At 36.7% G+C, this 17,263-nt stretch overlaps 1 long non-coding RNA gene across 1 annotated transcript in view; it reads left to right on the top strand.

Moving 5' to 3' along the window:
• The window catches only part of LOC137627120 (uncharacterized), a 196,685-nt gene that overhangs the window by 17,219 nt on the left and 162,203 nt on the right, over positions 1-17,263 (top strand). The window contains exon 2 of the long non-coding RNA XR_011041125.1: positions 3,649-3,748. This is a non-coding gene — a long non-coding RNA (uncharacterized lncRNA). The remainder of the gene's footprint in view (positions 1-3,648; positions 3,749-17,263) is intronic.

The raw sequence follows: 17,263 nt of genomic DNA, 5'->3' as shown, positions 1-17,263 counted from the left end.
TTCCATAATGTTATTAAATTGATTTTTCCCCAACAATTTACAAAGTTCTGTTTATGTGATATCAAACCAAGTACATGATTTGCGAAGGCAAAACATATATATATATATATATATATATATATATGTGTGTGTGTGTGTGTGTGTGTGAGTGTGTGTGTGTGTGTTTGTGTGCGTTTTGTGTGTGTACGCAATACTCATAAGCTCAAGATGCAATAAACCACAAGTTATAAAGACAAATACTTATAGCATCCTGACCGGTTCTGTTGCTCGATGTAATACAGAGGACTGGTTTATTGGAAGATATTTTCACAATACATAATATGCTACAATGAGAGTACGAAAATACATACAGACGTTTGTAGTGCAAGACATCAGGAAAATATTATGCCAACTGTATTTACGAGATGATACGTTTTGCTCTTCAACTGAGGAGGTCATCGGCCAGGATGCCCACACCTCACTCTCTCTTCTTTTTCTTGGTCTATACCCTGGAGACCGAAGAAGAGGAATCACTCTTCTTCTTCTTTTTCTTCTTCTTCTTCTTCTTCTTTTGTTTTGCATTGCCTCTTCTTCTTAATAATGTTGACAAATAATCCATTCCTATTAACAAAAGAGCTAGATTCTCCTCTTCCTTATTCGCCCCCTACGTCGTGTGGTAGGCCTAATCAGATATTGGGGCCTAATTTGTTAGTGGCAACATCTGTTCCATCTACGGGCAATACTCATCCATATTCCTTATCTTATTTTTTTTTTTTTTTTTTGCCTTTTTTAGTTTTCTTTTTAGATTTATTTCATTGTATTTTCAATTTAATCTTCTTCTGTAAACACAATTCCTATACTTTCGTCTTGTTTATCAAAAGCTCTCCATTCCATGCTCATCCAACTTTTATTTTCGGTCTCGTGTCCTGGGGAAACATTTGTTGTCTGTCCTAAGTATGTATATTCATTAAAAATCTCTAGATGCTCGTCCATAACCCTTATTTGTTGTCTCTGAATTTTCATTGGAAATCATCTTAGTTTTACTCGGATAAATTTTCATTCCTACATTTCAGCTTTCTTTTTTCAAATCCTCCATCATCTTTTGGACTCTAAAGTGTGAAGTACCAATCTAAGATAGAATGAGTCTAAGTAGGTAGTAGATTGGCAAGGGCACCAGCCACCCATTGATATCCTACCGCTAGAAGGTTATGGGGTCCTTTGACTGGCCAGACAGTACTACATTACATCCTTATCTCTGGTTACGGTTCATTTTCCTCTTGTTTACACAAACAGCGAATAATCTGGCCTATTTTTTTACTTATACTCCTCTGTCCCCATACATCTGATAACACTGAGATTGCCAAACAAGTCGTCTTCACCCAAGGGGTTAACTACTGCACTGTAATTGTTTAGTGGCCACTTTCCTCTTAGTAAGGGTAGACGAGACTCTTTAGCAATGGTTAGCTGCTCTTCTTGGAGAAGGATACTCCAAAATCAAAGCATTGTTCTCTAGTTTTCGGTAGTGCCATAGCCCCTGTACCATGGTCTTCCAGTGTCTTGGGTTAGAGCTATCTTGATTAGAGTACATTCGAGCACACTGTTCTGTCTTGTTTCTTTCCCTCCTGTCTAGTTAAAGTTTTTATAGTTTATATAGGAGATATATATCTTAATGTTGTTACTCTTCTTAAGAATTTTATTTTCTTTGTTTCCTTTTCTCACTGGACTATTTTCCTTGTTGGAGCATGCTGCTTTTCCAACCAGAGTTATAGCTTAGCAAGTAATAATAATACCAGATCTGCAAAGAAATAATCATTAAGATATATACATATATATATATATATATATATCAATCTATATATATGTATATATATATATATATATATATCAATCTATATATATATATATATATATATACATACATATATATATATATATATATCAATCTATATATATATATATCTATCAATCTATATATATATATATATATATATCAATCTATGTATATATATACACATACATATATATATATATATATATGTATATATATAAATATATATATATATATATATATATATAATATATATATATATATATATATATATCATACAGGTTTCATTGCATGGAACTTTTCCTTTCACTATCCTTTTTTTTCCTTTCCAGTCTGCAAATGTATAAAGAAAATAATGTTCTTTCTTTTTTTTATCACATCGATCTTTCGAACTACGGTCCATCGTTTACAATCATGCTTCAATGAAACTTTGATTTATTTGACGTTAAAATGATAGAAATACAATTGTCCGGTAGAAGTGTCCCGGCAGAGCCACCCCCCCCCACCCCCACCCACCCCCTCCCCCCCAACTCCTTTCTTGGCTTACTCACCTGGAAACCGAAGAAGAGGAAACCTTCCTATAAAGTCTATGATTCTTTCTTGGAGTTGTTGTTGTTGTTGTTGTTGTTCTTCTTCTTCTTCTGCTTCTTCTTCTTCTTCTTAATATTGACACACAAAAAATATCGTGAAATATTAAAGCTATTTTCCCCTATTCACTCCTACATCATGTGGTATGCCTAATCAAAGTCTAAATAGATCATCATCATCCTCATCTCCTCCTACGACTATTGACGCAAAAGGACTCGGTTTCATTTCTGCAGTTGTCTCTGTCTTGAGCTTTCAATTCAATTCTTCTTGATTCATCATCTCCTACCTCGCGCTTTATAGTCCTGAGCCATGTAGGCCTCGGTCTTCCAATTCTTCTAGTGCCAGGTTTTCCAACCCTGGGGTCGCCAAACACTTTTCCTGTGGTCGCCAGAATCTCAAAATATCAAAATAAAAATAAAAGTTCAAAATATGGTAGAACTTGCAGTAAAGGAAAAATATATATAAACGTATTTGTGGATTTCTATTTATTGACTTGTATATATCTATTCATATATAGATATAGATATATATATATATATATATATATATATATATATCTAAATTAATGGTGGTATCCCTGAGTGCTGTAGGCGTTTGTTACGTGAACAGCATCACCGTCAGTGATCTCAAATCTAGCATATTTCTATGCTTTTAGCATAATTTGGCCTCAAATTAAGTGTCTAGCATAATTTCTAGCATGATTTATTTTCTAACATAATTCTGCAGTGTTTAGCATAATTCTAGCATAATCCTCTTGACAAACTCATATTTCATGATTTCCAGCTTTCAAAATATGAAAAAATTATTCAAATGCATTCATTCAATAAATGCAGCCTATTGAGTAGCCTAATTGACATCAGCCATACAATACACCGCTGAATCAGTCTCAATCACAGGGCTCACACCTTCCCCCCCTCCCTCCCCACCCCCCAAAAAAAAGAGTGAACAGTAATTTTATTTCAATTTTGAGAAATGATGAACTTGAATTCAAGGAGAATTATGATATTTTTTTTTTCTTATTATTTTGAGGAATGTTTGTGTAACATTATTTTACTCTACTATACAAATTGATTAATATTAGAATGTCAAATAATATTTATTGTCGTTTTAATTAATCACTAGCCTTTTAGCATTTAGTTGACCACTAGTATAAAATCTGGCATAATTCTAGCATAAATTAACGATAAATCTAGTAACCTTTTGGTCTATTTAGCATAATTTCACGATAATTTTAGCATATTTTCTTTCTGAAGATTTGGGAACACTGATCACCGTCCAAGGCCAACCAGCCAGCCACTCCAGCTGTACTGCCGCAGCGGGAAACACTGTCTTCAATTTGTTCGTCTTATATCGGTAAGTTGATGCAATTATACCTGTATAGTGATTTCGAATCTGCTGCATAAGTTGCACTCAGTCTTTGTTTCTTTAATGTTCTTAATTACTCACGAAAATGTGGTATATCGACAATAGAAACTGAGTACTACCCTTGCTGACGAAGTATTGCACCACAGTATGTCAGTGGATGATAGCCTATCACAGTGTTCATGATTGAGGCTTCTACAACCACATGGTAACCCCCCCCCCCCCCCCCCGCCACCCTATTTAAAGAGAAAGATGGGCAAGGGAAGAGGAAGAGTAGAAGAGGGGCCAAGGAAGGAGGAGGGGCCACTTTTCATGCCCTCTCCTCCTACATTTTCCTCTTTCCCTTCGCCCCCCCTTTCCTTGCTCCTCTTCCCCCATCCCCTTCTTCCACGCCCCTTTTCCTCCTGCTTCTTTTATACCCCTCCCCTCCTCTCCTCCTCCTTCTTGCCCCCTCCCCTCCTCTTCGATATTTCCTTGCCACATCCCCTTCCTCTCATCCTCTTTACTCCTGCCCTTCATTTTTATTTACCTCTTGTTAGTTTGTGTTTTTTTTTTTTATTTATTGTATAATTAGATGTGTTATTTTATTTGTATGTTTTGTGAAGTTGGCGCGTCTGTGGCGCTGGCAACTGGGTCGAAAAGATCGTTGGTTTAGCAGTTGTATAGAGAATTGGAGGATTGTATTTTGCTGGTTTTTGAGGTTGTTGTTTTGGCGGTTGTTTAGAGATTTTGAGGATTGTATATGGTTGGTTTTTTAGGTTGTTGTTTTGGCGAGATTTGGAGTGCAGTATATCACTGATTTTTTCGTTTTCTGCTTCGTCTTATTTACTGCGATTTGCAAATATATTACACCTCATTTCCTTGTTACTCCTTCCTTGACCCATCACCTCCTCTCTACACCTCCTCCTCTTTGTTCCTGGCCCCTTCACTTTCCCAGCTACCTTGGAGGTGAGGCTGCGAGAGTGTTGTTGCCTTTCGTTACAACCTATTTATGTGAATCAGGGTTTGCAGCTCTGGCTACAATCAAAACAAAAAACAGAAATCGGCTGCAACCTGAACATGATTTGAGGGTAGCACTTTCTAAGACTGAACCACGAATAGAGAAACTTAGCAGCATGATCGAGGCCCAAGGCTCCCATTAAAATCAGTTTACCATTCAAGAGAAAACATTTTTACTTTTATTTTGTTTTTGTGGAATGTGACAAAATATTACTCCAGAAGTGTTTTTTTTTTATTAATATTAAGCCTTAAAATTTATAATGCTATGATAAAATTTAATGATGTTAATTTTGTCTTTTCCAACCTTATAGTACCTCTCTTATAGAATGATATTTACTGTCCCTTACTTTTACAGCCAACAACTAGTAATATATAATAATACATATACAACTAAACTAGTGGGCTCTCGGTCATGGGTTGAGGTGCATGATTGGGGTCACCTGAAAAAAGAAAAAGGTTGGGAACCATTGTTCTAGTGCCTTGTGGAGCCCAGTTAAACGTTTGGTGAACTAATCTCTCTTGCGGAGTGCGAAGAGCATGCCCAAACCATCTCCATCTACCCCTCATCATGATCTCATCCACATATGGTACTCGAGGAATCTCTCTTATAGTTTCATTTCTGATCGTGTCCTGCCATTTAACTCCCAATATCCTTCTGAGGGATTTATTCTCAAATCTACTAAATCTATTGGAGATTGTTTCATTGTCATACCATGACTCATGTCCACAGAGTAACAAGAGATCACAGACCTATTTTGTGTTCATTACAACAAGTGTTCCTTATTCCTTCTCTTATTTTGTTTTGCCTTTTTCGTTTTTTGTTCCGTTTATTACATTACATATTTAAATTAACCTTTTTCTGGAAAGAAAAAGACTGTTTTTTACTTGTCAAGTCTCTCTCTCTCTCTCTCTCTCTCTCTCTCTCTCTCTCTCATTGTTTCTGGAGGCGAGAGAGAGAGAGAGAGAGAGAGAGAGAGAGAGAGATGGTAAGACAATGATTAATTATTGTAATTAGTTTTAGCACTTGCTCAAGTACCCTTCCATTCTATACATTGAAAGACAATCTGTCTTTAAAGAGAATTTTTTTCATTTCCTTATGATCAATCTTAATGACTTTCTGAAACAGCTTTGATGCCATATATCTCTCAACAGAAAGATGAAAGAAATTAATAATTATTTACATAACTCACTGTAATGATTAGAATTAGTAATGTTATGTCAGGTAATAAATATACACATCATATGGGAGAAGATTGCTCTTTTAGAAAAATGTAATTTTAGGGTCATCTCTAGAATTTTTCTGAGTTCCGCACATTGAAGGTGTATCTACTGACAGTGGATGTACGTCAGTCCCCAGAGAATGACAGTCGAAGATACCTTTTATTGGCTAAATAAGAAATAACGATACAGAGATGAGTGAAAAGTCCTGTTAGTTGGGTTTATGTTTTCGAAACAGAATAAGAAAATTATCAAAGATAAGAATCTTGTTGGGTATTATTTGTTTCAACGGATTCATCTCAAGAGTTCCTCGGTTGAAGCGATATCTGGTAGCAAAGGACAACAAGATGACAAAGTCCCATGAAGAATCTCAGAGTTTCCTACAGGATTATCTTGACTAAGATGAACAGGATTGCAAACATATCTTAAGATATGTTTCTTTGTGAGTATCTTTATTTAGATCTTTCAATATAATTCTTTCTTATTTCCTCGTGAATTTTGCGAAGTAAGTGAAACTTTATTGATATAGGTTTTGGATATTTTCGAATATGATTATCAGTTTGAATATGAAAATGGTCGACAGGAAATAGAGAAAGATGTGAATTAGTTATGCAGTTAGATCCAATCAAATATATGGAAAATGCCTCCTCTACCTCCTAAACATTGGCACATAATAGGCCAACATCATTTTTTATGATCTAGATGTGTTCTTTGCCCAAATAAATGTAGGAATAGACACCAAGATCATCAAATTTGAGTTGATAGTTATAGAATTATGATCGTTCAAAGGTTTTGGCGGCCATCTTGGACGCCATCTTGAAAAAAAAAAAAACACTTTTCCGGGGGTTCATAGTTTGGTAAACTTTTAGTATGTTAAAAAGTACATTTAAACCTACCAGAATCAGTTGAGAAACCTTTTGTTACAATTTTTTGGGGGTTAATCTGTATTTTGCCCTGACTATTCAAGAATAACTTTGAGAACACCATGAGATTATTATTCCAAATAAAATGGCTTCGGAACATTTCTACCAACTGATATGAAGAATGCTGTGAATCGGAGTTGAAATGACTCGTTTGCGAAAATGAGGAAGCGTGTCGACACCAAATAATAAATGGAAAAAAGTAAATTTATTTCTGATGTTCTCTTGAAAACTTTCTGCGGGACAGTTTGTCCGAAGAGAAACTATCTTATATTTTTGGATGGCACACACACACACACACACACATATATATATATATATATATATAAATAAATGTTAGTGTGTGTGAAAGTTGTCACTAGGGCACGGGATGTCTTACTTCAAGGCACTTTAAAACCAGAATTTTCCCTCTTTTCTTTTTTTCAGAGGCAAAACAAATTTGATTGCTAAAGCTTTATCCGGTTTCAATTACTAATGCACACCCACACCCACGCCCACACCTATGTTCCCATTGACACCCACAAACACGTCCACACCCATGCCCACAACCACAACAACACTCAAACCCACACCCACACTCACACCAACATTAACTCCAACGCCCACCCACACACACAAACACATTCACACCCACGCCCGCACTCACATGCCCACCCACACCCCCAAACACATCAACAAACAATGTCCAAACCCACATCCACACCAACACCCACGCCCACACACACAACCACACCCACAAACATAAGCACATTCACACATGCCCACACTAACACCCACACCTAAATTCACACCCACACTCACACCCCACCCCTACCCACCACCACAAACATCCAAACCCCAGTCCTCACCAATCCCCACACCCACAAACACATCCACACCTACACCCACAACCCCACCTCCACACCCACACCCACATGCAATTCCACACCCATACCCACGCCCACAAGCACATCCACACACCCACCCACACCCACAAGCATATCCACACACCCACCCACACCCACATCCATACCCACACCCACATCCATGCCCACACCCACGCTGACACCCACAAACACATCCACACCCATGCCCAAACCTTCAACCACACCCACATCCACACCCACACGCAAACTCACACCCACACTCATACCCTCACCAAAAATACAACCACATCCACACCCACAATCACACTCACCTTCACCCTCATCCACAAATACATCCACATCCACACCCACAAATACATCCACATCCAAACCCACACCCACACTTACACCTATGCCTACACCAACACCCACACCAACAACCTCACCCACAACAACATCCACGTCCACGTCCACACCCACACCCACAAATACATCAACATCCACACCCACACTCACACCCTCACCCACAAATACATCCATATCCAAACCCACACCCACACTTACACCTACGCCTACACCAACACCCACACCCACAGCCTCACCCACAACAACATCCACGTCCACGTCCACACCCACACCCACAAATACACCCACACCCACACTTTTACACACGTCCACACCCACACGCACAACCTCGCCCATACCGACACGCACACCCTCACCCACAAATAAACCCACACCCACACCCACACAGACACGCATACCCTAACCCAAAAATAAACCCACACCCACATACGGCCATTGAGACTTTTGTTTCTCCCAACTGTAAGTGAAAAGGGACACAATATTGACTCTTCATTCATTCTACATCCATTAAATGTTATCAATGTTTTTATTTGAATGCAGAGATATATATAAAAAAAAACTATGAATAAAGACAAAGTCGAATTACCCAGAAAAAAATATATGTTCCATTGGTTCATATCCCGAATGCTTTGTTCTTTTAGTAATGAAAAACTAAATGAAAGAAGTTAAAAATCGTGAAAAACTATTATTGGTATGAGTGATCAGAATAAAGTCTCCTGCCATCACCTATCCGCTGTGACCTACAAGGTGATGAAAACTAGCCAAACCCCAGACATGAATAAGGACATGTCTGAGGCCTTTGTCCTGTGGTTGTTGCTGTTTGAAACGTAATACCCTCAACTCATAATTACCGTATCATTGGTTGACTGATTGATTGCAAGATTTCTCTATATTCACAAAGATCAAAAATTCATCCCTCCAAAGACTTTATTCAGGTGACATTCATAACATCAAACTTTGATGCCTCAACAAGAGATAAATTAATATATATATATATATATATGTGTGTGTGTGTGTGTGTGTTTGTGTGTATATATATATATACATATATATATATATATATATATGTATATATATATATATATATATATACATATATATATAGGTGAGTGTGTATATATATATATATATATATATGTAAATGTGTTCGTGGTAGCTCAAGTCCCACTGATTACCACCCAATTTCCATAACTCCCATATTATCTAAAGTTTTTGATCGTCTTCTGGCAAAACGTCTTAATAGGTTTGCTGAATGTAATCATCTACTCCCTAGTTTGCAATTTGGTTTTCGTAAAGGCCTTGGAGCATGTGATGCCCTTCTTATAATCTCCAATGCTGTACAGAAATCCCTAGATTCTGGTCAGGAAGTTCGTAAGATTGGCCTTAAATATAGTGCTGCCTTTGACCGTGTTAATCATGAGGCCCTTGTTTTCAAACTCAAATAGTTGTTAGTGGGTTGGTCGTTTCTTAGCATTATTACTGATTTTTTAAGTAATAGATCTCAAAGAGTTGTTGTTGATGGGCACCATAGTGAGTATAGGAATGTGATATCCGGTGTTCCACAGGGTAGTGTTCTTGCCCATTACTTTTCATACTATATACACATGACATGTGGTTTGGCCTAGAAAACAACCTTGTTGCATATGCAGATGGTGCTACTCTCTTTGCAATAATTCCATTGTGGATGATTTATTTTTGTTTTATTTTAATTTTTGTTTTTTGCCAAATCCAGAGAGAGAGAGAGAGAGAGAGAGAGAGAGAGAGAGAGATTTCATTTGCTTTAGTTTTGCTGGATCGCGCGAGAGTGTGTGTTTGTGTGTGTGTATGTGTGTATGTGTGTTTGTGTGTTTGTGTGTTTGTGTGTCCGCGGTGCGCGCCGAAGAACAAGTGGTATTTAGCGAATGATTGTTTGTAGTGGGAAAGACTGTTGGTACAAATGAGATTGTTTGTTTATGTTTTTAGTTAGGTTACGACAGTGGTGAATGTTTCGGAGCGAATGCTTTTTTTATTTGACTGCAGCTTAAGGCAGTTGTGTGAACGCTGGATTATATATATTTTTCGACCAGCGTGGAAGTGTTTTTTTTTTTTATTTTCTGAGTAAGTACAGTTTTGTTTATCTTTGCTTGTAGTGATTGTGAATGATAGGAACAATTTATTATTTATCTTTGATTATAGTGCGATAGTTCAGTTAGTTAGGAGTGTTCATAAGTGTTTTTCTTTTTTATTTTGGCAGGCCGTGATTCCTCCTTTGGAGAGACTCAAGTTTTGAAAGTGGATTATTGTTGATGACCAGGCCTGTAATAAAGGATTGCATTTAGACTTCGCTATTTGATTGCTCAACTGTTGTTGACCCGGCCTGTATACGATTTTTTTTGAACTGTTTTTGGATTTCTGAACGAATGATGACTTGGCCTTTGAATTAGGATTGCTGATGATGATGATGATGAATATGATGATGATGATAAAAATGACCCCAATCAGGGAAGTAGTGTGTGCAAATTGCCACCCAGTGGAATAGTTGACCACCAAGTGGTGATACTGGTAGTTTGCCATAAAAGACAGTTTGGCTTGTGTTGAGGACAGTGTCAGTGTCCTATAAAATAATATATACATATTGGTTGTGGTTTATTTAATTTTAAGTTTGTTAGGGTTTTTTTTTTGGTGTTTTGGTTATTGCATATTTAATATTAAGTTTGATCAGTTTTAAGTATTTTGAATGTGGATGCTTTTGGTGTTGATTATTTTAGTTTGTAAGGTAATATAGCTTTAAGGTTATGTTTTGTTTCAATTTTCCTTCTGTCCAAGAGTCCGGTTGATAAAGTAAGGGGAAAGTTTGTGTTATGGGACAATTGTCAGTTAGAGTGATTCAAGGGTGTGGGGGTTGTTTTGCAACATTCCGCCACATTATTTTGGCGCCCGAACAGGGACTGCCGAGGTGGGATAGGAAGCCGGACTGTTGGACGAAGGACGGAATTAGGATTAAGGTTGAAGAAAAATGGAAGGTAAATACAAGGCATTGGAGAAGGAATTGCGGCATTATAAAGAACGGGAGCAGATGTTGATAGTTGAGAAAGAGAGGTTGCTAGTAGAGAATGAGAGGTTGAACTGGGAGAATGCGGCGATGCAGAAGGAGCTTAGGGAGTTGAAGGGAACTGTAGAGAAAGTGGAAGAATGTTTTGAGATGAGGATGAAAGAGAATGAGGAACGGATGGAGAACCGATTGGAAGTTATGATAGGGCAAGTCATGGGGATGATGAAAACTATAATGGGTGAAGGTGCAGTCGGAGGAGTGTCCTCAGTTTCGGGTAATGGGTTGATAGTGGATGAGAAGGCTAAGGTTAGTGATAATGGGAAAGGAAGTGATAGTGATAGTAATAGTGATAGTGAGATTGAAAATAAGGGAATTAGGCATAGTAAGGATGAACAGAAAGGTGAGAGGAAAGATGAAAGGAAAGGTAAAAGTGATGTGAAGAAAGAGAAGAAAAAGTATCAGGCTGATAGCAAGGACGATCGTGAATGGGTGAAAGTGGTAAGTAAGAAAAAGGGTAAGAAGGGAATGGTTAAGGATAGGAATTTAAGTGTGGAAGTGGATTCATTATATTCAAATGAGGAAGAAGGTAACAAGGGAGTAGACAGTGATGATAGCAGTGAGAATGAACGTGATGTGTGTAAGACTGTGTTTATGAGAGAGGTACCTCGGTGTGAAAGGTTCAATGAGCATAGTAGTAGGGATGTATATGATTTTTTCAAGGAGTATGAGAGGTATTGTCAGGATAAGTATGGTGATAGTAAAAGAGTTTGGGCTAGGGAGTTAGGAGAATATTTGACTGGGTATTTGTTGACAATGTATGGAGTGATAATGAGTGTAGGGGACGTTGATTATGAAAGTGTGAAAAAGAGAATAATTGAGCAGGTAAAACGTATGAAAGGGAGTGTTAAGTATAAGCGTAAGAATGATTTTGATGAAGCACGGAGAAATGCAGGAGAAGCGATATCAATGTACGTATGTAGGTTGGAAACTTTAGCTAGGAAGAAGTATGGGGATGAAGGTATAAATGAGAATAAGGAGTTAATGAAGAAGTTTTTGGCTACTGTACCCGAAAATGTTGCCGAGTTTGTTAATTTGAAACGGAAGGAGAAAATGAGGTGGACGAAAGAAAGATTGACATGGGACGATATTTTAGAGATAGTTGAGGATTACGAGTTGGATAGATGTATGAAAGAAAGTAAATCTGTGAGTGTAAGAACTGGAATGGAGGAAAGTGTGCCAGAATTTGTTAGTTTTAGAGATGCTGTTATGAGAGGACCGATGAGGGTAGCTGATAGTGTAGTAGATAGGAGTGTTAGGGCGAGTAATGTGGGAATACCTGTAAAGACAAATGAAGGGTTTAGGCAAGGGAATCAGGTTTGGAGGGATAGGAGTGTTAGTGCGCATCGAGGTATGTCAGATAGTCGTGTCCGTAATGAAAAGTGTTATAGGTGTGGAAAGGAAGGTCATAAGAAGAATGAATGTAGATGGGCTCTAGGTGCTTGTTTTGGATGTGGTGAGGTAGGGCATAGAATTAGCGAGTGCAAGAAAGAGAAAGGGGTAAAATGTTATCGGTGTGGTATGACAGGGCACATAGCGAGTGGATGTCGGAGTAATCGTACAAATGTGATTTGCGGTAATTGTGGTAAGGATGGTCATTATGTTAGAATGTGCAAGGAGCCACGGGGTAAGTGTACTGAATGTGGTGCAGATGGGCATGTAGCTAGGGTATGTAGGAAGAAGGGAGTAAATCAGCCAGGATGTTCGGGAAACTAGAGTGTAAGAGGGTTCAGCTGGGTGAGTCCTCGAGTGTGAGCGGAGTGAATGTGATGCATGTTCGTGAAGGTTTACTACATGAAGACGTGATGGGCGAAAGAGCTTATGACTGCATGAGTGCAAAAGTAAATTTTAATGGAATAGAGCTTGTTGGTCTGATTGATACTGGTTGTGGTGTCAATTTAATGTTTAGGAATGCGTACGATAAGGTAAGGGATGTGTGTGAATTTAAGGGGTGTAAAGGTGAAGTGAAAGGTATCGGTAATTTAAGTATGTCTGTGCATGGAAAGTTACGTGAAAATGTTATGATTGGGGGGCTGATGATGGAAGGTGATGATTTTTATGTGGTTGAGGGAGTAAATGACAAATACGATGTGTTGTTAGGTTATAACTTCTTGAAAAAATGCGGTATGATTGTACATCCTAGTGTAAATATGATAGAGATGAAAGTTGAGGGTAAATTCTGTGGGGAATTTTATTTGAATGAAGATGGTAGTGTATGTGCGAAGGTATGGAAAGGTGTGCCGTTAATAGCAAAAGAAGGTGTTAAATTGTCAAGAGATGCGAGTGAGGTTGTCAGTGTAAAAGTTGCATGGCCGAATAGTCTGGGAATTGCCAATAGTGACAATTGTGAATAGGTAATGGAAGGTTCGGAAGCGAGTAAATTGGTGAAAACAAGTGTGCATGTGTATGATGGTATTTTGAATTTGTAGGAGCCGAGGTCCCGTTCCCGACTGCGACTGGGTTATGAAAAAAATTAGGTAAGTGTTGTGTGAGGATTTGGCAAAGTAAGGGGGGAGGAATGTGGAGGATTAATTTTATTTTAATTTATTTTTTTTGTTTTTTGCCAAATCCAGAGAGAGAGAGAGAGAGAGAGAGAGAGAGAGAGAGAGAGAGAGAGAGAGGTAGTTAGTGTATCGATCGTTGGTGGTGAGAAAGACTGTTGGTACAAATGAGATTGTTTGTTTATGTTTTTAGTTAGGTTACGACAGTGGTGAATGTCTTCGGAGCGAATGCTTTTTTGATTTGACTGCAGGAAGCGCCAGTACTGTGTGTCCTTTGAATACTGGATTATTATTATTATATATTTTTACCAGTGTGGAAGTGATAATTTATATTTTAACAGTAAGTACAGTTTTGTTTATCTTTGCTTGTCGTGATTGTGAATGATAGGAACAATTTATTATTTATCTTTGATTATAGTGCGATAGTTCAGTTAGCTAGAAGTGTTCGTAAGTGTTTTTTTTTTTTTTTTATTTTGGCAGGCCGTTATTCCTCCTTTGGAGAGCTATTTTTTTGAAAGTTGACTTATTGTTGCTGACCAGGCCTGTGATAAAGGATTTTGTTTGGACTGCTGTTTTGGACCACGATTGTTGATGACCTGGCCTGTAATTGATTGTGTTAGACTGCTCATTTGGATTGCCCAAGCGTTGATGACCTGGCCTGTTTAACAAGATTACGTATGATGATGATGATTATGATTGCAACACTCACGACCCAAATCAATTAATGCAGTTGTGTTGATATTCAGTGTTGCGGTTGCTACAAAGTTGTAGTTTGGGGCAATTAAAGACTGTTGGCCCTTGGGTGGACGAAGGTGTCCACTCAGAAATATATATATTAATTGCGTTTATATTTGTAGTTGAAGGGAATTTTTAGCTTTCAGTTTTGTTTTTCATGGGTTTATTTGAATGTGTTTTCTATATATAGTAAGTTAAGATTGTAGTACTAAGTGTGATTTTTTTGGTTATGGAATATGGTTGGTGATTTTTTTAGTATTAAGTGTTTGTTTTGGTATCAATAAATATAGTTTTAAGGTTATGTTTTGTTTTTTGTGTCCTTTTGTCTAGGAGTCCAGTTTAGATAACGTAAGGGGAAAGTTTGTGTTGAGGAGACAATTGTCTGTTTAGTGTGATTCAAGGGTGTGGGGGTTGTTTGTGCAACATCCCGCCACATTATTATTATTATTATTATTATTATTATTATTATTATTATTATTATTATTATTATTATTATTATTATTATTATTATTATTATTATTATTATTATCATTATTATTATTATACAGAGTTTTTTTTATTCTTACTTATAATACACTTATATAGAAACTTCAGGTAGTAATACAGATGCAGAAGGATTATGCAATTTACGGGTGCAACTGCATTTTTAAAGGGAATGGATATTTTATGTTTTATTTGTATCCCAAACATGAAGGAACAAAGAGCATATGGGTTAACGCCTGTAAGAGAGTAAATGACATAAATGGAGATCAGGCCAGGAAATGTAGCTTACGTTTTGAAGCATCGTTTTATGCAAGAAATCTTCTCTATTGGTTACTAGGAATACCTCTCCCCCAAAAGGCTATAGCCATTAAAAGCTAGAACAATACCAACACTGCATTGGTAAACATAGCATAAGACGAGTTTATTTTCAAGATATTAAAGGGATAAAAGTTGGCATAATTCAATGAAGTATTCAATGCGCTATGTAATATCATCAAAGTCGAATGTCTAATGTCCTCTTCATAATTCCAATCAACGTTACTACAAAGAATATCTCCAACGTCAAAAAATAGAAAAAAGTGATAAAACTAATATGTAATATCACTGTATTCAGCTATCGTAAAGGTTGAAAGTTTATTCATGTAAGTGCCTTATATTACTTTCTTTGAATGTTGATAGACATCACTCAGTAACCCAGTGTTCCCCATAAGGGATAACTTCAGTGTAATTGGGGTATCAAATATTGTCTTTTAATCATTCGGTATCTAGGAAGTAGAGTATATTGGGAATTTAAATCCTATGATAATATATACTGCACTTGAGTTAGCCCTCCTTAATTTCATAATCAGATTATAAAATATTAGTTTTTTTTTTCTTTCTCTGCGTTTCTTTGATGGAGGTCATTTTCATATTGCAAGAAAAGCGAGGTCACTAACACCGGAATTGCGTGACAAGAAGGACTCAAGAGATATATTGAAGATACTGAGTCTTCCTTTATTTTGGATGAAAAGCCATAATCTTACGAGGAACAAAGTTTATCAATCAATTGGGAGAGTTTGCAACATGAGTTATTAGATATAAAGTGAGAAAGAGATTCTTTTCATTTCTTCAAAAAACCGAACTAGTTGTAAAGCTGAAGATGATGGAATATCTGTTGAAGATCTTTCATTGAGAGAAATGTTTGGTGCCCGGCAAATCTTCAGTTACGACATTAGCAGGTGATATTGTAGATGTATCACATCTTAAAAATGTCATATTTTTTTTTAAGTGAAAAAGGAATACTATGACAATGGGTAAGATAACAAAATGAGTAAATGACAAAACTGCCTACGTATTTAACACAAGTGTAACTTTGTGCACCTTTTTTTTTTCTTTACTTATTTTTTTTTTTTCACCATCACTCTTGTATGTATACCTGCAACCATCTACTGAAAATTGAAATAAGATTGATGTTTTGATACACATATATCGTTTATGATAGTTAGTTTTGAGTATTATTATTTTTTTTTTTATAAAATTATATCAAAATATCTTTGATTTGTATACAACAAAATAGTAACCATACATATGGATCTTTGTAAAACTCTTAAAAAGAACGGATATAACAAAACTCAGAAAAGAGGATAAAGGGCACTGCAAGTCACAATCACCTGCGTGACGTAGGCAAAGCTTAGTAAACTGTATGTCATTATCGCAACTGTGAGACCGAGTGGCTTTTAAACACAAGTGCTCTGCAGTGCACGGCTACAATTGTTTAGGAAACACAACTCCAGACTATTTGCATTAGAACGGATTTTTTTGAATATTACCGAACTGAGAATATATACGTTTAACATTTGTAAACAACAAGGGTTCTGAGAAAAAAATACTTTATGGCCTCTCGTCCGAAAAGTGAATATGTGGTATTCATTGATATATATATATATAAAGCGAGCTTAATGCTTAGGAAGGTGTTATTTTCCTTTTCTAAAACCGGAAGTATGGAAACGGAGAAATCTCATTCAAGCCCTTTCACCCACTAGTATATTCAGTCTTGTGTCTTCAGAAAAATGCAATAATACTGGCTGTTCTTCCAAAATGTTATCTATCTATCTATCTATCTATCTATCTATCTATCTAAATATATATATATATATATATATATATATATATATCATTACATGCTACTTCGTAACCCTCGTTGGAAAAGCAAGATGCTGTAAGCGCAAGGGCTCCAACAGGGATAAATAGCCCAGTGAGGAAAGGAAATAAGGAAGTAAATAAACAATATAAGAAGAAATGAAAAATTAGAATGAAATATTTTAAAAACATTAACAATATTAAAAAGGGTATTTGATATATAAACTGTAAAA

Source organism: Palaemon carinicauda, chromosome 34 (assembly GCF_036898095.1).
Source record: "Palaemon carinicauda isolate YSFRI2023 chromosome 34, ASM3689809v2, whole genome shotgun sequence".
In the NCBI taxonomy this organism is placed as follows: domain Eukaryota; kingdom Metazoa; phylum Arthropoda; class Malacostraca; order Decapoda; family Palaemonidae; genus Palaemon; species Palaemon carinicauda.
This window is presented reverse-complemented; position numbering and strand designations above follow the sequence as displayed.